The 27,953-nt window shown below is 39.2% G+C and overlaps 1 protein-coding gene across 1 annotated transcript in view; it reads left to right on the forward strand.

Annotated features, from left to right (window-relative positions):
* The window catches only part of TRHDE (thyrotropin releasing hormone degrading enzyme), a gene marked incomplete at its 5' end in the record, with an annotated part of 412,544 nt that overhangs the window by 12,855 nt on the left and 371,736 nt on the right, over nucleotides 1-27,953 (forward strand). The gene's annotated exons all lie outside the window — the stretch shown is intronic.

The raw sequence follows: 27,953 nt of genomic DNA on the forward strand, positions 1-27,953 counted from the left end.
TAATATAATAAACTTCTACTAGCCAGCTCTATAGAATCTAAACATTTTACCATCTTTGCTCCAGTCTAATTTGTTTTTTGAGAAAGTAAAGCATATTGGATAGAGTTGAAGCCCTCTTTGGACACCTGCCTGATCTCATTGCCTTGCTTCCTACCTCCTGCCTTGCCCTGAATTTGGATTTTGCCATTTCCATGCACCTTATCACACCATTATTAAGTATATTATTAATTATTAAGTATAAATCTATTTACAATACATTCCATGCTTTAAAATTTCATATAAGTGGTTTTATATTATAGATATCATTCTGCAACTTTATTTTTTGCTTAAAATTTTGTTTTTGTGGTTTATCTGAATAGAATGGTTGAGTGAATATATCAAAATTTGTCATCCTCCTATAAATGAACATTTTAATTTTTTTCTGATTTTCATTGATTAACAACAATGCTCAGTGAACATTTTTGTACATAAGTTCTTCTGCCAGTGTGCTAGAATTTCTGTAAGGTACAAAGCTTCTTTTAGCCCATAGTATGCAAGTGTATAGAAATATGTACTTAGGGAAGGGTGATATAAGGGAAGCCTAGAGAATTCACTCTCTGTATTAAATTTATAACAAGAATCCGTTGGATTCTTTAGGATCATTAACATTTATAACAGCATGGTGTTCTAGGCACTTTTTACATGTTACTGTATTGCGTTAGTCAGATTAAGTCAGGTCATGCCTCTTAAGAACTTTCTCCTCATTTCAATGGCCTACACAATAAATATGCATTTATTTTAATTTTCATGTCAACCCTAAAGCAAGGTATTATAATTCCATTTTTCCAAGTGAATAAAGTAAATTTAGATTTAAGTAAGCAAGTGGTAGGGCTGCAAGAAAAACTTCTATTGGTCTGATTCCAAATTTGGGACTCTACCCACCCTGCCCCCACCCCATGCCCTAGGAGCTCTGTTTCACCATTTCACCTGTGTGTCGATATGAGAATTCAGGTAATGATTCTGTCCATCCGGTGGCCATCATATTTGGTGTTGCTCAAACATAACAGAAGAAGTGTACAGAAATCTATATTCTTATTTTGTAGGAAGTTCATAGCTCCATAACAGCCTAAATATTGAATAATGGGTTTGGCTAAATAAATTTTTCTCACCGTTACTTTCAATTTAAATCACTGTGGAACCCATTTAAAAACTAAAATCTGCTTGCATACAAAATTAATGCCATTATTAAAGAACTGTGTATAGTGAATTAATCTACATAATCATTAAAACAGTACCTTAAATGCTGGCTGTAGAAGGCTAGAAAAAAGATATTTTACTCTTTTGGACTTCTTATTTGGTATGTTGAATTCCTCTGATGTTTGTTGATGTCTCCTATGGATACTTCAAGGCTATACATGTTGGACCATACACAGAAAATGACATATCATTCCCTTATACATCTTCAAAAGTTGATGACTGACTACTTGATGTGGGTCTGTTAGGAGCATAGGGTACATTGGAAGTGTTTTTCCTAGTATGATTTCTTTAAAATATCCTAAAACTATTCTCAGCTGTATACAATTATGCTTGTTGCTAAGTGATCCATATTTAAAACCAGGACACACCCTAATTATTTAGATGTGACTTTTATTAGAGTTAAGAATTCAAGTAATTAGTAAACATTAAAAAATTCCTACTTATTTTTATGTGGAAAAGATAAAACATGCTACCAGAGAACATTGGAAGGTCAACTGAAATAAAAATTTGCTCTACAATCTAAAAATACTAAGAATAGTAAAAAGGAAAATAAAATTGCCATTGGGAACCCTTGTTTATCAACTGTGGAACTAAAGTATAAAACCTGGTTTTCTGGGGAGACCTTCAAGATGGCAGAGGAGCAAGACGTGGAGATCACCTACCTCCCCACAAATACATCAGAAATACATCTACATGTGGAACAACTCCTACAGAACACCGACTGAACGCTGGCAGAAGACCTCAGACTTCCCAAAAGGCAAGAAACTCCCCTTGTACCTGGGTAGGGCAAAAGAAAAAAGGAAAAACAGAGACAAAAGAATAGGGACGGGACCTGCACCTCTGGGAGGGAGCCGTGAAGGAGGAAAGGTTTCCACACACTGGGAATCCCCTCCTTGGGTGGAGACGGGGGGGTGGCAGAGGGGGGAAGCTTTGGAGCCACGGAGGTGAGTGCAGCGACAGGGGTGCGGAGGGCAAAGCAGAGAGATTCCCACACAGAGGATTGGTGCTGACCAGCACTCACCAGCCTGAGAGGCTTGTCTGTTCACCCACCTGGACGGGTGGGAGCTGGGAGCTGAGGCTCGGGCTTCGGAGGTCAGATCCCAGGGAGAGGACCAGGGTTGGCTGCATGAACACAGCCTGAAGAGGGCTAGTATGCCACAGCTAGCCGGGAGGGAGTCCGGGAAAAAGTCTGGACCTGCCTAAGAGGCAAGAGACCATTGTTTCAGGATGCGTGAGGAGAGGGGATTCAGAGCACGGCCTAAACGAGCTCCAGAGACGGGCGCAAGCCACAGCTATCAGCACAGACCCCAGAGACGGGCATGAGATGCTAAGGCTGCTGCTTCAGCCACCAAGAAGCTTGTGTGCGAGCACAGGTCACTATCCACACCTCCCCTCCCGGGAGCCTGTGCAGCCCCCCGCTGCCAGGGTCCCGTTATCCAGGGACAACTTCCCCCGGAGAACGCACGGGACCTCAGGCTGTTGCAATGTCATGCTGGCCTCTGCCGCCGCAGGCTCGCCCCGCATTCTGTACCCCTTCCTCCCCCCAGCCTGAGTGAGCCGGAGCCCCCAATCAGCTGCTTCTTTAACCCCATACTGTCTGAGGGAAGAACAGATGCCCTCAGGCGACCTACATGCAGAGGCAGGGCCAGATCCAAAGCTGAACCCCAGGAGCTGTGCGAACAAACAAGAGAAAGGGAAATTTCTCCCAGCAGCCTCAGGAGCAGCGGATTAAAGCTCCACAATCAATTTGATGTGCCCTGCATCTGTGGAATACATGAATAGACAACGAATCATCCCAAAATTGAGGCGGTGGACTTTGGGAGCAACTGTTGACTTGGGGTTAGCTTTCTGCATCTAATTTGTTTCTGGTTTTATGTTTATCTTAGTTTAGTATTTAGAGTTTACTATCATAGGTAGATTTGTTTATTGATTTGGTTGCTCTCTTCCTTTTTTTTAAATATATATATAGATATATATATATTTTTTCCTTTTTCTCTTTTTGTGAGTGTGTATGTGTGTGCTTCTTTGTGTGATTTTGTCTGTATAGCTTTGCTTTTATTTTTTTTCGTGGTACATGGGCCTCTCGCTTCTGTAGCCTCTCCTGTTGCGGAGCACAGGCTCTGGATGCACAGGCTCCGGACGCGCAGGCTCAGCGGCCATGGCTCATGGGCCCAGCCACTCTGCGGCATGTGGGATCTTCCCAGACCAGGGCACGAACCCATGTCCCCTATATCAGCAGGTGGACTCTCAACCACTGCGCCACCAGGGAAGCCCTGTATAGCTTTGCTTTTACTATTTGTCCTAGCGCTCTGTCTTTCCATTTCTTCTTTCTTTCTTTTCTTTTATTACGTTTTACTTTTTTTATTTTTAATAATTTTTTAAATTTTAATAACTTTATTTTATTTTATTTACTTTTCTTTCTTTCTTTCTTTTTTTCTCCCTTTTCTTCTGAGCCATGTGGCTTACAGGATCTTGGTGCTCCAGCTGGGTGTCAGGCCTATGCCTCTGAGGTGGGAGAGCTGAGTTCAGGACGTTGGTCCACCAGAGACCTCCTGGCTTCAAATAATATCAAACAGCGAAAGCTCTCCCAGAGGTCTCCATCTCAACGCTAAGACCCAGCTCCACTCAATGACCAGCAAGCTAGAGTGCTGGACACCCTATGCCAAACAACTAGAAAGACAGGAACACAACCCCACCCATTAGCAGCAAGGCTGCTGAAGATCATAATGAGGTCACAGACACCCCAAAACACACCACCAGCCGCGGTCCTTCCCACCAGAAAGACAAGATCCAGCCTCATCCACCAAAACACAGGCACCAGTCCCCTCCACAAGGAAGCCTACATAACCCACTGAACCAACCTTAGCCACTGGGGGCAGACACCAAAAACAACGGGAGCTATGAACCTGCAGCCTGCAAAAAGGAGACCCCAAACACAGTAAGTTAAGCAAAATGAGAAGACATAGAAACAAACAACAGATGAAGGAGCAAGGCAATGACCCACCAGACCAAACAAATGAAGAGGAAGTAGGCAGTCTACCTGAAAAAGAATTCAGAGTAATGAGAGTAAAGATGATCCAAAATCTTGGAAATAGAATGGAGAAAGTACAAGAAAAGTTTAACAAGGACCAAGAAGAAGTAAAGAGCAAACAAACAATGATGAACAACACAGCAAATGAAATTAAAAGTTCTCTAGAAGGAATCAATAGCAGAATAACTGAGGCAGAATAACAGAAAAGTGACCTGGAAGATAAAATAATGGAAATAACTACCACAGAGCAGAATAAAGAAAAAAGAATGAAAAGAACTGAGGACAGTCTCAGAGACCTCTGGGACAACATTAAACGCACCAACATTTGAATTATAGGGCTCCCAGAAGAAGAAGAGAAAAAGAAAGGGTCTGAGAAAATATTAGAAGAGATTATAGTTGAAAACTTCCCTAATTTGGGAAAGGAAATAGTCAATTCAGTCCGGGAAGCACAGAGAATCCCATGCAGGATAAATCCAAGGAGAAACATGCCAAGACACACATTAATCAAACTATCAAAAATTAAAGACAAAGAAAAAATATTAAAAGCAGCAAAGGAAAAACAACAAATAATATACAAGGGAATCCCCATAAGGTTAACAGCTGATATTTCAGCAGAAACTCTGCAAGCTAGAAGGGAATGGCAGGACATATTGAAAGTGATGAAAGGGAAAAACCTATAACCAAGATTACTCTACCCAGCAAGGATCTCAATCAGATTTGATGGAGAAATTAAAACCTTTACAGACAAGCAAAAGCTAAGAGAATTCAGCACCACCAAACCAGCTTTACAACAAATGCTAAAGGAACTTCTCTAGGCAGGAAACACAAGAGAAGGAAAAGACCTACAATAACAAACCCAAAACAATTAAGAAGATGGTAATAGGAACATACATATTGACAATTACCTTAAATGTAAATGGATTAAATGCTCCAACCAAAAGACACAGACTGGCTAAATGGATACAAAAACAAGCCCTATATATATGCTGTCTACAAGAGACCCACTTCAGACCTAGGAACACATACAGACTGAAAGTGAGGGGATGGAAAAAGATATTCCATGCAAATGGAAATCTAAAGAAAGCTGGAATAGGAATTCTCATATCAGACAAAATAGACTTTAAAATAAAGTTTGCCTCATATGATCATCTCAGTAGATGCAGAGAAAGCTTTCAACAAAATTCAACACCAATTTATGGTAAAAACTCTCCAGGAAGTCGGCATAGCGGGAACTTACCTCAACATAATAAAGGCCATATATGACAGACCCATAGCCAACATTGTTCTCAATGGTGGAAAACTGAAACCATTTCCACTAAGATCAGGAACAAGACAAGGTTCTCCACTCTCACCAGTATTATTCAACATAGTTTTGGAAGTTTTGGTCACAGCAATCACAGAAGAAAAAGAAATAAGAGGAATCCAAATCAGAAAAGAAGAAGTAAAGCTGTCACTGTTTGCAGATGACATGATACTATACATAGAGAATCTAAAGATGCTACCAGAAAACTACTAGAGCTAATCAATGAATTTGGTAAAGTAGCAGGATACAAAATTAATGCACAGAAATCTCTAGCATTCCTATACACTAATGATGAAGCATCTGAAGCATCTGAGCTGGGAAGGCTCGTCTCACTGGGAGTGACTTGACAGCTCGGGGCCAGAATCATCTGGGGGCAATCTTTACTAACTGTGTTTACTTGTTGTTGGCTGTTGTCTGGGCCCTCATTTGGGGCTTTTATCTAGAGCATCTATGAATGGTCTCCCTATGTGGCCTGAGCTTCTTTGCAGCCTAATGTTTGTCAGACTTGTTACTGGTGATTCAGTCCTCCAAAGGTGAGTGTACCAAGAGATGCACACTGCCTGTTCATTCCATTATAAAATGGTTGTATAGAATGTATTAGTCACCATCTTTTTTTCCCTCTCTTCCTTTTAGCAAGGCAGAGGCTGTATTATCCTTTCAGACCTAGCCTAAGAAGTTAACAGTGTCACTGTTGGTGCATTTTGTTACTTACAAACTTAGATTGGTCTGGATTCTAGTGGAGGGGACATAGTCCCCATCTTTCAGTGGGAATAGTGTCAAAGAATTTGAAGGCTCATTGGAAAAAATCAGTTGTTATAAGTATTATAGGGATTATAAAATCACAAGCATAGTGCCTGACACATTTTACTCACTCTGTTGATGACAATTAAGTTGATGATATATTCAGAAGTCATAGAAAGGAGTAGGGATATGTAGCTTTGAGAGGTAGATGGAATCTAGATTATGAAAGGACTTGATGCCTGGCTAACTTTTAAAATTATTATTCAGTTAACAATAAGATCCACTGGAAATTGAAGAACTGGAAGCACGATATGTATAATTTTTATAATCTCCTGGAGAGAAGCATGCAAAATATGTGGATATGAGGAGACTGGAAATGGGGGTCCATTTAGCTAAGAAAGTCTGGACTAGGGTAATTATAATTTAAATGGATAAGATGGTGTAGTTATGAAAGGCATTTAAAAGAAAGAATTGGTAGGACTTGGTGAGGGATAAAAGATAGGAAAAAGTAAACATTGGGGAAGAAGAAGAGCAAAGAGTCAAGAACGACTTTAATGTTTAAGGTAATCACACCTCTATAGTTTCTGTCCTCCAGATTCACTATGTATTCTGAACTGGTTATCACAACCAGTGAGAGTTTTCATTTTTTTTTTGGCCAATTGGATGCACAACCTACACTACTTGAGTGATATTTTCCTCCTATTATATAACTGATTATATAGAATTTTATTAGTCAGCATTGTTTTTTTATTAGCAAGTGATAGAAATTCAATTTGAGCTTAAGCAAAAAAGGGAAATTTATAAGAAGTTTGAGCACTGTGAGAAACTCGGGAATCCTGTTTCAGGTCTTTGTCAGTGCTTCTTCTGCTTTGCTTTACTCTCTCACTGTGGACAGGCTTCCTCTGTTCTTTGAGTCACATGGTAGAATGTTGCTGCCAGAAGTTCCCAAGTTTTGCTTATTGACATGAAGGCCCCAAGAGGGAAACTGACCTTTATAAATTTCCAAACTCATGGGGAGTGTATTGATGGTCCTTGTTTGAGCCATATGATCATCTCTGGTCACTATGTCTAGAGAATGCACATCACAGGACCATGACATCTTCTGCTTCACCTTGTGAATGGGAATATACGTTACCAAAACAACAGGAGTTTCTAGAGAAGAGATGCTGAGCAAAAAACAACTACTAGTGCCCTAAACCTATTTTTCAGGTTATTTTTGTGCGTGTGTGGACTGACTACAATAGGAAGGATACACAAAATTTACAGTGATGGTGTATGTGTACATATACCTATACCCAGGGAAGTATGCACGCTCATACGTGTGATGCACATTTGTGATGCTAGGGTTCTAGTGACATTGTGTATACACACTTAAAACGTGATTATTCGATGTAGTTTCCTACTGGAAATAAAATTTAGGTCTCTTTTTAACAGGAGTAGAAGGGTGTAGGCTAATGTACTCTAAGCTCTTAAAAAATCCTTGATAAAAAATCCAGTTAAAAAAAGTCCATGGTAATAATAGGGGTCCTTTTGTTTCAATTGCATTACAGTGCAGTCGAATACAGTAATGGTCCATAGAGAAAGAAAAAGTAGTGACAAAAGAGTTGGGTTACAATTTATTTAGGAATATAAGTGGAGGCTTCTTGATTATCCCTAGAAGAGATAATCCCCCTCCTTCTCCCTACTCTTAGAAGACTTTGTACACTTATCTCTCGCAGTCATTATCTCTCTGTTTATAGTCCTTTCTTGCTGGCCTCTTTGCTCCTCTGGACTGTGGACTCCTTGAAGTCAGGCGCCATACCTTACTCATCTTTGTAAGATCAGCCATCCCTATTGTATATAGAAAATGAGAGGTACTCAGTGAAAGTCCATTGGACATCTAAATAAGTGAATTCCCTTCGGAGAAGTCACAGTGTCAGGAGTTTCCAAAACCTTTTGGTTAGGTTAATATATAGGGCGTGAAAATTCATGAGAAGTAATTTTGACCAATATTGAATGTAAAATAGTGAATGTTGCAATAGAGGTATCTTCACTTTTTAGGCACTTTGTTGGAAGATGTTGTTAAGGAGAGCTGAGTATTGAGAGGTAAAGTTTTACTGCCAAACAGGGAACTGGATTCAGTGCCGAGTCGAGGCTCTGGAGGATCGAAAGACCAGCAATTGTCTCTGTCCTCTAACAAGAAAGGAAAGCCTCTGAGTGCTGTTGATTGGCTGGTGATAGCTGGCCTATTGGCTAGGTGGCCCTGGCTGCCACCTAGGCGCCTGTGATGGAATTTTGGTGCCCAACTCACCTCTGCTGCATGAGAGCTATGCCTGAGCCAGGCTGGGGTCATCCAGTCAGATCTGTACTCTTGTCAGCAGGCTATGTGGCCAGGTCAGTAGTTTATTGGAGTCAAGGAGTTTGAGAAGTTAAAAGGAAAAAAAAATGTAATTGATGAACCTCCTTAAATTTCATTAGTGTGGTAGGAATAGAGCCGATGGGTTCTGTTAAGGAGTGAGTGTAAAGTGGACAAATGGATGTAGTGATTGTAGACTATGTCCTTAAGAGTGCTTGTTAAGGGAAAGGATAAGAAAATACATGTATGCAGAGCCTGGTGCAAGTGATTTTTAGATATAGGAGTGCTGAATCTGTAGAAGAGAACAACAACAAAACAAACGTTTCCAGACAGTAACCAAAGAGCTACCAGATGTTTAATAGTTTGTCTTTGTTGGGGAAATATCCAACACTCCTTTGTACCTTTCTGCAAGTTTTAAGAACCCAGGAATAGGAATAGAGAAAGCAGATGTGGGAGATTCAACCTGGGAGACTGACAAGACACACATGGCCAGCAATCAAGAGGTACGACGTCTAGAGTGACGAAGAAAACATTGTTGAAATTATAGGCATGGTTTCCAGAGAGGCAAGGGAACCCAAAATGGGAGTGATAGTCATGGAAAATGGATTGGGACAGATGAAGAACAGAAGTCACTGTGAGAATAAAAAGTCAGAGTAGAGTGATGAAGTGGATGAAGTAGAAAGCTGTCATAGAAAGGAGGTTTCAGATTTCAGGGTGAGTTGGAGGAATTTTAATTGCAGTTTAATTGCAATTTTAACTGCATTTAAATTGAGTTGGAGGAATGTTATTGCAAAGTTGGATGGATGAAGGGGATTGACGTTAGAATCATGGAGGGAGCTGAGTTAAAATAACGCCGAGGCTGTATTGGAACAAACATCAAAACAATTGAGGGGAAATCCTTGAGAATGTTAGTAAGAAAGCTGTAGGCAGGCTTCAGACTTTTGAAGTGTGAGTATCACACTTGGAGGCCTAGATGGGGAAGAGAATTAGCGAACTCCATTAACTTCAAAAGAGGAGAGTTTTTTCATGAAAGTGGAGGAATCGTGGTATAAAAGTAGCAGTGGAAGAGTCAGGAAAGTGCTCATCCCTCTCTGGCTCTGAGGGTGGATGAGAGAGGATCTAAATATAGATGAGAACGTGAGGAGAAGTAGCAGGAGTCAGGGGTTTGTGTAAACGCTAAGAGCTGTTGATAATGAACATTACTTACACAGAGGGTAGAATGGTAGGCTGGAGGGATGTGTCAACAGCAGAAGAGGGAGAGGACTGAGAAGGCAGAATTTAGTTAGTGGAGGAGCTTATAGAACTATCCAGCTCCAAGGTTCCCATTGGGATGTTGGTGGAGTGATGCCTCAGCACATCTCCATCCCCTGGTGGCTGGCCTGGGCTGATGGTGGATTAAGTGATGAATGATAATGGGTTTTGTTGCATAATCCACGATTTATCTACTGCTCTGAGGTTTAAGAGTCTACCTATTGAAGAGGCTAATAGAGGCTAAAGGAAAAAGGTTTAAATAAAAATAAACAGAACAGTTTAGTCTTTGTAGAGGATTCATGGCTGTCGTATGTTTAAGCTTGATGATGTGTGTGATGGATCACGTGGTGCGTAACCCGGTCGATTCTCTCTTGGTAGAGAGAAAGGAGGTGATTCTGGTGGTGATTCTCTTTCCCTCAATCGTACTGCTAAAATTTCGGGTGGTTGCAATGGAGGCCACCAATCCAGTTGCCTCTTAGAAATGGTCCCGGCATATCTAGAGTAGCATAATAGCGTATAATCTGTTAATCTGAAAGAGTTTGCTTTTCCTTTCTTTGCTGTGTACTTTCCTTATAACTTAAGATTTATTATTGATCTTACTTTTTCTTTTTACTTCTAGTTCTTTAGGACTTTTACTTTAAAGAACTGTTTTGCCCAATCCTTTATAATGTAAGGGAGGTAGAGTACTTTGTAATATTGAGGAAGAAAGTGGTGAGAGATGAGGTTGGAGATTTATGCAGGGGACAGATCATGGAGGGATTTGTATGTCATTGATTTTATCCTTTAAGAAGAGGGAAGCGTGAAAGGATTTGAGTTTGGGAGGGCTTCAGATCGTATCAGGAGTTTTCTGTAGAAGCATGGGGATAATACGAAATGTCTTATCACCTTTCCCAAGAGACTCTCAGTTCCTTTTGTCCATTATTTACCTGACCAGGATCAGTTTTCCTGTTTGATTAAAGCTGTCATGATGGTCTAGCTCAACTTTCCTGAAGATCTAGGAACAGGAAGTAAGTGGAGGTATGGCAAACAAGTGGAGAGTCTTAGATCATGGCTGACACGAAAAGAGTATCCAAACTTTTGCATCTGGTCTCAGACATAAAATGTGCTTCAGTCCAGAGAAAAAATCTCTGGGTAATCATGATATAAAACAAATGATGAAACTAAATTATATTCTAAAGGTTGATGTTACTGAGATTCAAATGATTTTTACAGGATTTGTTGTCAAATTTCAGAGACTAACTAGGGTATTTGGTCGAGATATATTAATTTTTCTGGAGGTGGAACTTGCATGAAACAAAGAGGAAAATTCTAGCTGAAGAATCAAATACTGTTCCTGGAAGGTCTTTGCATTCAGTTGGATATATAAAGCTGAATATTCAGAATGGAAGAAGACATCCAAGTACTAATAGAACTGTCTTTAGCCCCTGCCACCTACTAATGTTTCTTGACTTCCTTTTCAGACCAGATGGCAGGAGGAAACTTGCTGGGTCTGTGAAATGCTGCTCTTTTCTGATTAGGTTCAATTGGGGTGGGGGGGATTGGTGAATGCCTAAAACCAATCACTATCCAAATGTACTGTTCACATGCCACTGAAAAGTACTTATTTCTTATCACATTTCTTAATACCATAGAAAACCATTGCTTTATCCATTCACAAATCTGTATTAGGCAACTGTGTTCAGTACTAAACTGAGATAATTGGAAAATCCTGGCATAGTTAAGATGACCAAAGAGAGAACAGACTGGGCAGAATTCGTAAGAAGTTCACAAAGATGTAGGACTTTGAGTGACAGAGAGGAAAAGTTCTCAACTTTTTGCAGTTAATCAGCCAGTTAGTCAATCAGTTAATCAAAAGCAAACAGTAATCAACCAGGTTAAATACTGCTGTAAACCAATGTATAAGGTATAGATTTCATTTCCAAAGGGTTTAAGAGCCAGTTGATTAGACAAGATGAACACATTACCACATACTGGATGGTACAAGGCAGGATTTCATAAAGGAAAGGTAAATTCAGTGCTATGTTAGATGTCAAGGAAGAACAGAGAAGGAGATCAATGTGGACAGATACTTACTGAAGGGTATTGGGACTTGAGGGAGGGGTGAATATGGGAAGGTGAAAGGCAAATTAGAGAGCCTTCTTTGTGAGGTGAAGAGAGTGTCTAAGGAAGGGATGACCGTGGGATTTTCTTCAGAGTGAGATGATTAATATATCACTTAGTTGGTTGTAAGTATCTGAAAGCAACTCAGGAAAAGTTAAGCAAGAGAGAAAATCAGTGGTGGGATCCTGACCAGCTCACCGGAAAGAATTAAATAATTATGTCTTGGGAAGAACAGACTTGAGCATCTAGACAGTAATTACCAATTACCTATCTTCTTGGGGCGCTGTCATCCGAATGTTTTGGCTGCAGTCCTCAAATTCCCAGGAGAGAGAGAGGGAGCAATTTGTTTTGCCTGAATAGAGTGCCCATCTCCAGGGATGATGTAGATTCTGGGATTCCTTCATAGGGGCAGATGGAATCTGGGGAGAGGTAATTTCTCAAAGGAAAACCAGTATAACATATGATAATGATGAAAGGGAAGAAGTATATCCTGTCAGCAATCATCAGATAAATATATATTTCATTTATTGAGTACTTAGCAGCTGCCAGGCACTGTTCTAATACTTCATTTAATGTTTTGAGGCAAGAACTGTTGCATTTTCTAGATGAGGAGAATGAGGCACTGAGAGAGTGAATACCTAGCTGGCCCGTGGTTGCATGGCTCACAGTGGCAGAGCCAGCATTCACACCCAGGGGGGTGGGCTGGATCCCAGGGTGGATGAAAGGTGGAGTCACAGGAAGGGAAAGTAAATAGGTGGAGTGGGGTCAGAAAGACAAGTTTAGATTGGAAATGGAAAGAAGTCAGGATCCCCAAAGGATAAGGGAATGACATGATACAAGTGAGGTTTAAGAAATATTAATCTTGAAGAAGCATGCCAAATACATTGGAAGGGAAGAAAGCCTGGAGTTTTGAAAGCCCATCTCCAGAAGGTCATGGCTGAGTGTGGATAATGGTGCTTTAGACCTGGTGAAGGCAAATGCATTGACTGTTCTTATGTCTTTTTTACATGGCAATGAAGCTTTTTTTTTTTTTTAATATAACTGCATGAAGTGCTGTACTTTAATTATTGAATTGTGATTTTAAAGAATATTAATATGACAAGAAAGAATTACCCCAGCACAAGAGCTTAACTGTTCTTCTAGGCAATTTTAGGTTTCATTTTTGCCATGAAGCCTTGCCCTAGCTAGATTCTTTTTCTTCTTTGAACTGTAATAGCCCTATAATTATAACTGTCTTTGGATCATTGTCCTAATAAATTTATTATGTTGTTTTCTGCACATCTTTTTTTTTTTACTTATGAGATTGCAAGATCTGTGAGGATAAGAACTATTGCCAGCTATATTATACATATAATCACATAACACACATATATATATATATATATATATTCTGGGCAGCTTACAGAAATTTTATGTTTAGTATATACTATATACTCCATAGTGTATAGCATATTTCCTTGCCCATAGCAATCACTCAGTAAATATTCAAGGCATGGGTGTTATAAGATGCGCTTGAAGGAAAAATCAATAGGTCTTGATGAGTGTGTTGATTTGGGTGACAAGGGAATAAAAGTAATCAAGCAAAACCTCAGAGTTTCAGTTGCTTGACTGAGAGGACAGTGCTTTAGTACTGTGTCTTTACTTCTTAGTTTTTCTCTTCGCTTTCTTTCCCCTCCTCTCTCCCTCTTCTCCATACAGTTCTAGGTTCAGGTGGAGGCTTAGCCAGAGTGAGGCATTTCATGTTTTCTTCCGCTCTGCCTTAACACTACACTTGCCTGTCATGCCAGAGAAAGAAAATGAAGAAATACAGTGTTCTGTTTTTTAATATGGTAAATTTATTATATGTGTCTCTCTGATGAAATGTAAATCTTTTAAATGGCAAGTCAGGCTGAAAGTTAGGTTATCTCCACACATACCTAGAATTAATGCAGATGTGTCTCCGAGCGTTTCAGAGAGGAAAAAACAGTCATTTGAATCAGGAACACTTTTCCTGAATGGAGAAGTGTTCTTATTTATTTATTTTTCAGTAATTCATTAAACAATGAGAAATTTCATCAGAAGGACCTCGTGGAAATGTCTGAAATGCTCATGGTGAGAGCAGTTCTTTTGCCTCCGCTTTCCCTAGGGCAGTGGTCCCCAACCTTTTTCGCAACAGGGACCGGTTTCGTGGAAGACAGTTTTTCCATGGACTGGGGCGGGGGGTGGATGGTTTCGGGATGATTCAAGTGCATTACATTTATTGTGCACTTTATTTCTATTATTGTTACATTGTAATATACAATGAAATAATTATACAACTCGCCATAATGCAGAATCAGTGGGAGCCCTGAGCTTGTTTTCACTTGCCACTCACTGATAGGGTTTTGCTATGAGTCTGCAAGCAGTCGATTTATTATGGTCTCCGCACAGTCAAACCTCTCTGCTAATGATAATCTGTATTTGCAGCTGCTCCCCAGCGCTAGCATCACGGCCTCAGCTCCATCTCAGATCATCAGGCATTAGACTCTAACGAGGAGCGTGCAACCTAGATCCCTCGCATGCGCAGTTCACAGTAGGGTTCGCGCTCCTATGAGGATCTAATGCTGCCGCCGATCTGACAGGAGGTGGAGCTCAGGCGGTAATGCCAGCGATGGGGAGCGGCTGTAAATACAGATGAAGCTTTGCTCGCTCGCCAGCCTGCCACTCACCTCCTGCTGTGCGGCCTGGTTCCTAACAGGCCACAGACTGGTACCGGTCCGTGGCCTGGGGGTTGGGGACCCCTGCCCTAGGGACAGGCAGTGTGAACAACGAGTGCGTGGGGTAGTCCTGTGTAAAAGAATCAGCCGAGAGTGGAGGGATTCTATTACATGATGTGTGTTTTCCAGGAAGCCGTAAAGGAGTCAAGCGCAGGTTGGGTCGAGAAGGATGGTGAAAATAGAATTGGCATGTAGCAGATGGGGGTTAGATTTTGGATTCCATCACTTACTAGAGGCAGCTATCTCAACTAGAGCCACATTCTCTGATAGGAATGGGATAAAATGGGATAAAAATGCATGCCTGGTAATACTGTTGAGAAACTTAAAAGAGACAATGGGAGTGAAACATCCATCACAGTACTGGGCACATAAGGATGTTCAGTGCATGGCAGCTATACTGACAAGGCTAAGTTTCTGTCTCGCTGGTGAATTAGCTAAGGTAGGCTGGATGGAGAAGGAGCACAGGAGGGTAAAATGGGAGCCTTTGTGGCAGCAGCTTAAAAAAGATAGTTTTCAAAGGCCAAGGAGGATTATTCAGAGGGGGAAGACAAGAAACGCTGCTATTTCATCTTGACACCCCAGCATAATGCCACTGTGAAAAAGTGTTGCAAAAATTTGTGGTGTTTATTTTTCCTGTGATTACCAACATTATGCAGGTGACTTATAAGCTCAGTATTAGAGGAAGGAAGAAGGGTGTGAGGGATGTTTCTCTGTGGTTCTGTCATATGTGGGAAGATGGAATCTTCTTAGATTTATAGAGGAATTGCTCCCGGAGGTGGGGGGTGGGCAACCAGGGAAAGAAAGGTATTTGAAGACATGGAGATCCTATGTCTATTATCTATGTTCATATATTAAAAAATAAAGTTATTTCCTACTACTTATCAGGATATGATTTAAGGTGGGTTGTAACAAAAGGACATAGAGGTTGAAAGATGGAAAAGATGGAAGAGATTTTCTGCACTATTGGGGCATCATAAAATTATTCATTCCTTCACCAAATTGTCTTATTTATTACTTTATTTTAAAATAGCATTATTTTATTAATCATGTATTATGTGTCAGATACTGTTCTAAGAACTTTACATGGATTAACTCATTTAATCTTCATAATAATTACCTTAGGAAATTTTTAGTAAGTGGTCTTACTGCAGAGCCCATGCTCCTCACTGCTATGCTGTACTGTCTCACAGATGTTAAGATTGGATGTCTACAGGGCAGACACAGGGCTGTGCACAATAAGCATGGCCTCTTTCTTCACAGAGCTTATGTCCTAGCTAGATGCGAGCTGCTTCTCAGAGACTGTGTATTTGGGCATTCTATCCACGTGTCTGTAGGGGAAGGGGTTCTTTTAACACCCTTTGAAACAGTTTCTCAACCTTTGGCACTGTTGATTTTGGATTGGATAACATTTTGTTGTGGAGGTCTGTCCTGCGCATTATATGATGTGTAGCAGCATCCCTGGATTCTCCCCGGTTGTTGCTAGTAGCCCCTGCAGTCATGACAACTGCAAATGTCTCCAGACATTGTCAAATGGGCCCTGGCAAAATCACGCCTGATTGAGAACCCCTGATCTAGAAGAATGACATAGTGGTTGATGACTGTATGAAAGCTATGGAGATGACTCCATCTGGAGGTGTGCAGCCAACCTGGAGCAGGTATTCAAGAGGTGACAGAGGGCTCATCAAGACTCCTTTCACTCACTGATATCTACTTACTTCTTCAGATAAATGTGTGCACAAATGCAATTAAGGGAAATCTAGGCTACATTATTAGAGACTGAGGTTCTGGATCGGAAATGGATTAAGAGACAAAGTTTTTCATAATTAAAGGACATAGCTCACCATGTAGAAAGAACAAATGAGCAGGAACTTTTATGCTGTGTTCTGTAGTCAGGCATTGTTTGGCTGTTTTAGGGATAGTCTGAGTCTTGTTCAGTTTGCAGTGTTTCCAATGTACTGTTTGATTGATATTCCCTTAGTCTTCATATTCTAGATGTAGGAGACTTGGTGGAGACTCTACAGCAGTGGTTCTTAAACTACATGTTCATATAAGAATCACCTGTGGACGTTTTTCAGGTTCACATTTATGGGCCCTACTGTACAGACATGGTGAATTTGAACCTTCAGACATGGGGGCTCGGCTTCGAGAGGATATTGAAGTGCTCAGATATACACTCCGAAATGAGAAGCATGGACTCAAGCTTTTCTTCTCATGCTTCTTTATCTGGGATGATCTTTTGTGACTCTGCTCCCTCCTTTTGAAGGCATATCCTGAAAGTCACACGTAAAGCATTAAAACAAAAAATTCCCATTGGCCTTATAACTTTCTTACATGTACCTAAGTGCAAAGGATGTTGGGAAATGTAGTCTTTATTCCATAAAGCCATGTGTTGAGCTAAAAGCGAGGGGTTCCAAAACTGAAGAACAAGGGGATTGAGCATTAGTAGACAATTAGCAGCCCCTGACACAGATTATTATCATTAAAACATAATGAGAACATTGGACATTTATTGAATACTAAATGTGTGTCAGGAGCAGTGAAAAGCAACCGTGTGGTGTTGCTGCTACCATTATCCTCATTTTATAGGTGAGGAATTGGAATCTCGAAGGGCCCACCAACTTGATCCTTGTCACATAGTTGATGGATGTTAAAGCTAAAATATTCAATGGATTCTGTCTACAAGCATTTTCTATGAGACAGTCTAATTACACTACCTCAATTGCCCCAATGAACCTAGTAGTTACAGTTTTTAGATTCTCTAGCTTTAGATATGAAACATGTTTGACCGTTATTGATAATAGTAATGTCAATAGTCCTTTCTCCTTCAGATTTTATTAGAATTTTACTACTATATATATTTAATTTAGTATCTACTTTGTTTTCATAGTTCTAAATGAGAACAGAAAAATAGTACCATAAGATAGGATGCTGCAGAGAGAGCCTGATACTATCTAGTAAATTTGGCAACATTTTCAGTTTATAGTGCCCAATAATCCAGGGGATCATTGATAAATGTTAGGAATTTTGGAGTGGCAGTGATCCCACCAGAGTGTGATTCATAGAAAATCTGAATTGGACTTATATAAATATATAGGCCTCTCTCCATGATAGCTAGTTCATGAATCAAATAGGAAAATACCTGGTTAGACTTATTTATCCTCTTGAGATGACACAAACAGCAGTCTCTGAGAAGTCTTAGTGCAGTCTGTCTGTAATCAAAAGGCCAGTTAATAAAGAGTTCCTCATAACCAGGTCCAAATCTGAGATGGTTATTCTCATCAAGAGTCTCTCCTTAGATTTCTTTTGACTCCCAGTATCACTGAGACAGATTATACACATAACTGAACCAGGAATGTTTTAGGAAATTATTAATATAAGGAATATATTTTTCCAAGTCCATGACTGACCTTTTAAATAGTAAGTCATTCATAGCATGCTGGTTTCTTTGGGGAAGTATTTCCTCTGTAAGCAGTTGTATAGGGTTGTAGGTAAGCAGAAATCAATCTTATTGTCCCATGTGTCTGTCATCTTATCCTGTGGTTAGATAAGTATTCTGAGACAGAGATGGAGATTAACTTTTTATTAGAATACCCCAACAAAAACAAAAAAACAACAACCAAAAAAAAGAACCAAGACTCCAATACAATCAATGTCCTTTTGGTACTTTTTGTTCAAAAGTATCCAAACCTGAACAATAACAACAGAATAACTCTGACAAAGTTTTAAACATGACACGTGACATTCTCATTAGAAAATAATAAATGTTATTCCACAAATTAGACTAAATCACTTTCAAAAGTTTATCCTTTCTGAAAAAATATATTATTAAATCCCACTGATAGGCTCTAGGCTCAGCCATTCCAGACAGTTCCTGAGGGAGATATTGGAACATTGTTGGTGCTCATGATATGATTTTTGCAAATGAGATTGTAGAGGCATAAACTGCCATTGATGACAAGCCAAGTAATTAATCACCAAATGATGACTAAGAATCCCAGAGGGTTTGGGCTGCAAGAATCCTTTGCCTCCTCAGTAATAGGTCCTAATATTTGCAGTAGGATATACCCCAAATGTGTGAGGACAGTCGTATCAGGATGTATCTGCAGCTAGAGGAAGGGAATTTCCCAGTCTGCTTTCATATAGGAGCAGGGCATTACCAAGCCAGGCAAAAAACCCCAACAGAGATGAGATTTTATTGCTGAAGATGCAAGGTCTGTCTAAAGGTATAGATGCAATCTGGCAAGAGTAAATCATTTTCTCCAGTAATTTTACTGGTTCCACTGACTCTGTGCCTAAAACTCATTTCTTTTCAAATATGGCTACATTACCCCTCCATACACTCCAAATCTTGGACGACATTCTTGGATTTCCCACTTGGTGTTCTTCCCCTCTCTGCCTCGGCTGTTATTACTTTTTAGCCCATTTGGACGTGACATCTCCATCTTACAAAGAACTCCATCTTGCTGGGTTACTACTAGTGAGAGACACTGGTACTAAACAGGCCCTGTGCAGTTTGGGTTGGTCTGTCATCTCCCTTTTCCCTGCCTCATGGCCTAGAGTTTGTTCTCCTGGTGGATATCTAATTGAAACTCTCTTTTGGTTTCCTTCTAAAAAAATTATGAGATCAGATGTTTAAATCTAATATTTTGCAGGAGAAACAAGTAGGCTTTATACGTATTTATCTCTTATGAATGTTTTCCATATCAGTAATATTCACTGAAAACACACTAAAGGACAGTATTCATCAATCCCCCCATCAGTTTTTGATTCCGTGTCAGAAAGTAATTGTGGACTAAGCATAATATTTCTGTAAATAACAGCCTAGAAAACGCTTTTTGAAAATCTGCATAATGCTAACATTGTTAAATCAGGGAGGGTAGGAATCATTTTATGATACACACAATTCCAGTACTCAGCCATGCAGAGCAGACTTTTGCCCTAATTTCTCATTTATTTTAAATTTACATTAAATGACTTGGCAACAGTACTAGAGGAACAGTACGTACTTCAGCCATAGCAAACAAGAAGATAAGTATTCTTCTCTGTGTAGATGTTATGATTTCATTCATTCAGTCATACAGTAATGTTCACTCACCAAATATTTACTTGAATTTTCGTATGTTCCAGGCACTGGGAACAAAGCAATGAATAAAGCAGATAAAACTTTATAAAGCTTACATTCTATTTCACTGGGGGGAGATTGACAAGAAAATAAGATACATAATATGTGAGATTGTGATATGTGCTAAGGAGAAAAACGAAACAGGGAAAAGAGTGATGCAATTTAAAATAGGGTGATTAAAGCCTCTCTGAAAATGAATATTTGAACAAAGGCTTAACTGTAGGAGTGAGGATTGGGGTATCTGGGGAAAGGATTCCAGGCAGAGGGAACAGACAGTGCAAAGGTGTTGAGGCAGGGGAATGCCTGGAGTGTTCCAGGTGCTGGAAGAAGAGCCCTGGGGTGAAGAGGAGAATAGTAGATGATGAGGTCAGGGGTGTGTGTGTGTGTGTGTATGTATGTGTGGTGTGCTGTGTAGGTAGGGTCTTACGGGTGATTATAGAGACTTTTGCTTTCAATCTGAGTGTGATGGAAAGCCTTTCGAAGATTTCAAACAGAAGAATGACATATCAGACTTATATTTCAATAGGGCCCTTCTGGCTGCAGTGTGGAAATATACTATAGTTGGGTAAGGACGGATGCAGAGAGACCATCTAAGTGGTGACAATGTGTGGGTAGTGGAGTGTGGCAAAGTAGTGGAGTATGGGCTATATTTTAAAGGTAGGATTGCTGGGATTCATGAGATATTGGCTGTGGGTTGTGAGAAAATGAGAATTCGAGGAACACTGTCTGTTTTATGCTGAGATGATACCTATAGTTTCTGTGTTATACAGGGAATGGCTGAGTTAGTTGCTCATTGTCATCAGAGGGAACAGCTCTGAATCTGTGCAACTGAAACTGAAATTGAAATGTTTCCATTCTCTGAATGCATACTACTAAATAACTCCACCCAACAAGGTAATTAATTGAGCTTTTGAGAGTACATTTTGCAGCTAACACATTTTATGTGCACCTATAAAAATGTAGCTTTTATTGAAAAACAAATGCTTTATGGTCAAGGCACTTATTATGGTCATGCCTGCTTCTTCAGTATTATATGGTGTAGAACTCTTGGGATTCAACCAATAACTGCCTGAAGGCAATAGAAATGAGGTTGATCACATATTTTTTGCTTTCTTGAAATTCCTCCTCTGGTCCACATCATTTGAGAGGACTGAGGGAGAGTACAGGTGAGCTCTCAGTGTAGAGACTCTGACTTCCGCATTTCTTGGTGGCTAAAGCACATTTATTTCTCCTAGTCCATTTCTCCACCGTTCCATAGTCTGTGCACACATCAGTGAATGTGAGGACAGATTGCCTGTGACCCAGCATTTGCCAATGACTTCCTCAGGCAACTGATATCTGAGAGATCACTTAATGGGCATGTTGACAGCGCACTTCTGTAGGTGATTGGATGTGTATGGCATAGAGGAAGGGTTTTAAGCTTGATGGATTCTGGAACTGATTCTGGTTCTACTACATATTAGCTGTGTTATTTAACCGCTTAAATAAGTGATTTCATTTCATCTAACGAGCTTTTATTATGCATGTTAGATGAAATTAGATTATATATATGAAGTATCTGGCATGCAGAAGATGATTTTTCTTCAATCCTGGTCTGTAGTAACAAGCCCAGTCCAGGCTTTTTATCGGTAGCTGTAGAAATTCTTTCATCGAGTATAATTTAATGTTACGCACTTATTCTTTTTTTAAGGGTGGAATTTAATCTTTATTTACAGGACACTGCAAGATATGAAATTCCACATAGAAATAAGAAACCCATTGAGAGGAGAAGCTTCATACAGTATGTACAGTTTGGAACTGTTCAAGTATAGTTTCTTTGTAAAAAGTGCTACAATAACAAATCACTCTGTAAAAAGAGTTCTTAGTAGAGAAACAGTAAGACAAACTTCCACCATAGTACACAACAAACAACTTTATGCCTCAGATGTACAGTCTAAAAGTTGAAGGTCCCAAGAGTGCCATCCTGAACTATGCACTTATTTTTAAAAAACAGTTGATACATAAAATGTTCAACTAAATATTATATCTATATTTCTAAAAGGTGTTATGTTACCTAAACTCTTAACTGTGAAGACTAGGTGATATGTTCCTTGGTTTAATTCTAGTACCATGAAGTGGTTTCTCTAGTCTAATATTATTCCTTCTCTTATTTGATTGAGAAGAAACTCACGTCTCAATTTAGTATCTAGTTACATAATTTATCTTATTTTACCTGTTGATAACGCTAGTCTACTTCCTTGTAGTTCATTTCTTTGTTCTTTGTTTAACCTTAGAACTCATCACACTGAGTTTATTTATTTTTTATTTTTTTATTTTTTTTCGGTACACGGACCTCTCACTGTTGTGGCCTCTCCTGTTGCGGAGCACAGGCTCCGGGCGCGCAGGCTCAGCGGCCATGGCTCACGGGCCCAGCCGCTCCACGGCATGTGGGATCTTCCCGGACCGGGGCACGAACCCATGTCCCCTGCATCGGCAGGCGGACTCTCAACCACTGCGCCACCAGGGAAGCCCCTGAGTTTATTTTTTAATCAACTTTATTAACGTATAATTTATGAACAATTATTGGCACCCATTGAAAGTGTAAATTTCATTGGGTTATGACTGATGTGACACTGCTGACAAAGATACAGATTGTTTCCATCACCCCCAAAACGTTTCCTAATGCCCCTCCCTTCATCCCAGCCCCAGACAACTACTATACTGAATTTAATTTTGCAAGCCTTTGCAAACTCATTTTTGAGGTAAAAGACATATGACACTGTTTGGAGAGACAAAGAGGAGGTGAAGAAGAGGAGACAACAAGCATCTACTCTTTCAACATGTTAGATTGTGAAGAGAAAGTCTACGAGAGGTAGTCAGACACAAATTAAGAGAGAATTTTTAAAAATAAAAAGAAGGTTTTAGCATGTTTATAGGCTAGATGGAAAAAAGCGGTGGAGAGGGAGATTGCAAAGCTACTGGAGAGACAGGTGACCAATGATGAAAGAAATCCTGAAGGGGTTGAGAGGGGCTGGGATGAAAGGTATAACTGGGGGAATAACTGGAAACAAGAGGAAAAACAGCTTTTCCCCCAAAAGTGGAGGTGTGGTGGTACAAGATAAAGCAAACAGGAATATTACTATATGTGGAGACAAAGAGTTGAAGATTTTATATCAGCTGGTTCAGCTTCTTGAATTAAGTGCCAGAAACGTTCATGTGTTGAGAGATAAGGAGAAGTGAGAAGGTACCCAGGCAAAATAATGAGGCTTTGCAATAGCAGCTGTGGAGGAGTGGGCGAGTGGGAAAGGGAGTTGTCTTGTATGACAGAGATCACTGAGCGGTCCTAATGTCTAGCTGACACTGGAGGTCAAGGCTTCATGGAGAAACCAATCTCATGGTGATTTGTTTTTCAGTTGCTCTTTGTGGCTAGGCTGTAGCAGCAAAGGACGTAGAAGATGAGGTTTTTCAAAACCGGGGAGAAGTTGCAAAGAAGGTGTAGAGGAAGGACAGGAAAATCAGGAAGAGTATCTAATAGAGTAGTTATGCACCGTGGGGTTTAAATGGATTAGGAACATGGTCAGTCAGGAGACAGGATAGGGTGAAAAACAGTTCACTTTCTGTCAGATCTGAAGCCCTACAAAAAAGGAGTGAAACACTGATCATTCTAATTTGTTGCTTGTTAATTTAATGCAGTTTCCATTAAAACAAACTTATTGTTTAGAGGAGACCTGATGCCTAGTGCAGAAATAATAGAAGATGCTGTGACACACAGTATTGCAGGGTGTTGGACTGTGAATCTGGAACCCTGTTGCCTGAGTTTGAATGCTGGTTCCTCAATTTTGTAGCTGTGTGACCTTGGCCAAGTTACTTAACCCCTAAGGAAACTTAACAAGTTTCCACACTTGTTAAAGGGAGACAGTAATAGTGCCCAATTCATAGTGTTGTTGTGCAAATTAAATGCTTTAATATGTGCTAATAGGTAAGTCTAGGTATTATTATTAGGAGTCAGAAAACCTGGGTTCAAGTCCCATGTCAAAATTCAGAACCTTAGATCTGAGACTATGGGCAAATCATCTAACCATTGCCAGTTGCGTTTTACTTACCTCTTTTGTAAAATCAGTTTAATAATCTTTACTGCATATGCTTTAGTGACAATTGAAGGAGATAGTATACATGTAAGTCCTCTGCAACACTATACAAAATAAAGTCTTATTATTCCCACATAATATACTACATTGTGTGTCCAGTTACGCAGGAATTATGTAAAGTAATGCATGTGAAAATGCTTCAAAATGTGAAATGTTGACATAAATGTAGAGCAGCATTGGGAATTGGAAATGTTTTTAGATTTTAATTATAATAATTTTAATTATATATTTGATTATATTTTTAACCTACAGCTCTAAGAAAAAACTTATTAGAGGAAAGGGAGCCATTTAAATTCCTAATTAAAGTGAAGTTTTTGCTTTCCTCATGGATTTTATTTCCTTCCTTTGCCTTAGCATGTGGAGTTGAAATTTGACCGTACTTAATCAATACCAATTTCAGTTGATTCTGACCTTTAATGGTATTGAGTCCAAGAATTTATTCATGTATAGAATGTTGTAGGTTCTTTTAAAGATTTGTGACAACTCTGCATTTTAGCTTCATGGATCATTATTGGAGGATAAATTATAGCATTTGTTGTCAGGAAGGGTCCCTCTACTTTCTTTTCCCTTTTCCAATTTGCTGGCTTTTATTAAAGTCGGGTTTATTGGTCTATAAGTTACAAACAGCAATATTCACCCTTTTTAGGCGTATAATTCTATGGATTTTGACAAATGCATACAGTCATGTAACCACCACCACAATCAAGATATAGAATATTTCTGTCACTCCCCAAAGTTCCTTTATGCCTCTTTATGGTCAATTCCTTCTACTGACCTCCAGCCCCTGGCAACCACTGATATTTTTTCTTTTCCAAATGTTTTGCTTTTTCCAGAATGTCATTTATATCAATTAACTATTTTAAAATAGTGTCTGGAAACCTCTTACTGGGCTTCATTACTAATTGCACCCTAATTTATTCATCATCTATGCATGTGTGGTGTACGAATGTATGTGTCTGTGTATCTGCCTGTGGAGTGGAGATGGAGCTAATGAGTCCACAGATGCAGGCTTCATTATAACTTACAGCACCTAGTGTGAGCAGTGCAATTGTCATAGGTGGGCTCAGTGCATTAACGTTGCTGAAAATGCAGGGAAAGGAAGAGGTTGTCTTTCTCAGTTCCTACTCAGTAAATATTGTTGACTATTCATCAAATCATCATCATCAAATCATACATCACATCATACATTGTATGATATATCATACATCATCAAATGTATGATATTTTAATGGAACATTAATGAAATTGCTAACACTAACAACTGCCATGGAGAAACTCAGTTAATCTGTATGATAATATAATACTAAGAGAATTGAATTATATTTTGTCCATTACACTAGCCAATCTGGAGTGCCATGCTTGAGTCAGTACATTTTGGTAGGTGTCCAGTAACGCAACCAGAGAAAATTGAAAGGCTTATATAAGCTCTTCCTCCAACACATGAGGGAGAATGAAACTCATTATGTAACTGTCTGCTATGATAGCTTTGAGTCATTTGGTACCTTCCTTGGAAAAAGGCTTCTTTCTACTCTTCTTTGTTTTTTTTCTTCCTATTTTCTTCATGAGGACTATTTTATAGATTTTGAAGTCTGGACTGTAGCATTAGTATAGATGTAAATAGATGGGGAAGCAAAGTGAGCAAACATTTGTTGAGTGAGATAGACACTTTAAATACATCTCACTGAATCCTCACACAAACCTAGAAGTAGGTATTTTTATCACCGTTTTACAGGTAAATAAATCCAAAAGGAGCTTGCCCCGGGTCTTACAGCTAGTAAAACCAGGTCTGCCTTTAAAGGCTGTAGTCAAAGCACCTCACCTTGCTGATTGCCCTTCTTGCTGCTTATTATGCTGTATGATGACTTTTCAGTGTCATCCCTTAGGCTCCATTTATCTGCTGGCTAAATGTATTGATATCATTCACAGCACATCAACTTTATGATTGTGTGCAGTTGTTCAACAAACAACAGGCATTGCTTTTTATTTTCTATACTTAGGAGTTCAGAATGACTTAAAATAGAGATGATGACCTAAGGTCAGACATTTCCTGTAAAGTGATGACAAGAACTCCTCCAGCCTGCTATTAATTATGACCCAACAGCACTCAGCCATTGCTTTAAAAATAATAAAAAAAATAACACAACAAATGATACTCCGGTTATTATGTAACAGTGTGGTGGGTGTTAAAAAGGTAATATTGGTGGCATTGTGACTTTTTCCCGTTACTCCACTTCAGAGCAGATGCACACACTTTCCAGTAGGTCATGAATTTACCAGATTTCATTAAGCTATATTATCCTCTCAAACCTTAATAAAATTTTATGAAGATTATAATTCTGTGAACTTTTTAAGTTATGCCACTTTAAAAAATATGAGATAAACATCGACGTCAACTTCTTAGGCTAATGAGAAAATATTGTTCCAGAAGTTTTAATAAGTAATAAAGTAGTGACCCCTACATCTGCTGTTATTTCTCTTTCTCCTTTTTTTTCCTCCATCTCTATGGATATACCTGAAGAAACCTCTATCTAGTTTTAGAGGGTCTTGAAGCAAACAGATTTTTTTTCTTTTAAAGGAGGCTTGTCTTTCCTTCCCTCCCTCCCTCCCTCCCTTCCTTCTTAGCCATTTGAAATATTTTTGCTCTTGTAAGACTTTAGATTATCTTCAATTAGATTAGAAACATTAAAATTCTTCTGAGCTATCAAATTTTATGATTTTATTATTTTGGGCAATATTTATAGTTTCAAACAACTAGGTCAGGTAGGCAGATAATTTTGCTACTATTTTCCAAAACCCAAAATATTTGGCTACTTCCAGAATATTGGCTGATTTAAAAAAATTCTACATATTTTGTTGATATTGTAGAGCACCTGATAGACCAGATATTAGCACAGGTTTCTGTATAGTCTCTTTGTTTGTACTTTTCCCTCACCTTTTAACTTTAGTTAAATTTATTTAAATTAAATAAATTAAATCTAATTTAAATTAAAACATACAAAATATTTGTAATACTTGTTAAATGTTCTAATGAGTGTTTTTAAAATGTTCTTTTATGAGAATAAAATATAATTGTGATAGTGTAAGATATAGCCCAAATATATATTAATTGTACTGAAATTAATCCTACCGTCAAAAAAGCATTATTTTTCTTTCTGTTTGTCAAAATCAAACTTCGCACAGTTTTATTATTGGAAAAATGTTCTCATAGAACTAGTGCAAACTTTTTATTTTTACATGAAGTGTGGAACTCTTTAGAAGAAATAATTTTAATAAAGGATGGAGTACAGCACACAAAACCATTGGAGGATAATTATCCGTGGTGTTTCTACAAGTCTTGTGACAGATTTTGTTTTGGACTATCTTTTCAAGGATGTTGGCATAGCAAACAGCTTTAGAAGCTAGAGGTAGTGCCTCCTAGGGAAGAAGGCAGATTTGTTTCCTGACCAGGATAAATTCCCTCAGGGACAAAGGTTAGGCAGCTTTGCTTGCAGTTCTCTTTGGAAGATCGGCAGTTTCCCGAGCTTGGGACCCACTGTGTGTGCAGCATCCCTCTTGGCCACTCTGTATCATCCACATTGGACTTGGGGCCAAGAACTCATTTGAACAGGAAGCTCATGCTGCCTGCTTTTCTATGGGAATAAACTCCTTTGCCTCTGACCCAGGCATGCCTTTGCCAAAATCTATGAAACTGTGGCAGGCTAAACTGTTAGCTTGCAAGCAGGATAAAATTTCTGACCCTTCTCAGTTTTTGACAAAAAACTATTTTATCACACGTGATCTGAATGTGAAAGACCAGAGCATCAGGTATTTCTTAAAAAAAAAAAAGAAACAAAAACACCTTACAAATTGCAGACTTGCAATCTGTTACTCCTGATTTCTGGTTGATTTTGCAAATTAAATGTACTGGGAATGAGTTGTTCCTATATAATATTTACCTTATAAAACATAATCCACTATGGCAGCATTTATCAT

Source organism: Leucopleurus acutus (assembly GCF_964270905.1).
Source record: "Leucopleurus acutus genome assembly, chromosome: 11".
NCBI classification, from domain to species: Eukaryota; Metazoa; Chordata; class Mammalia; order Artiodactyla; family Delphinidae; genus Leucopleurus; species Leucopleurus acutus.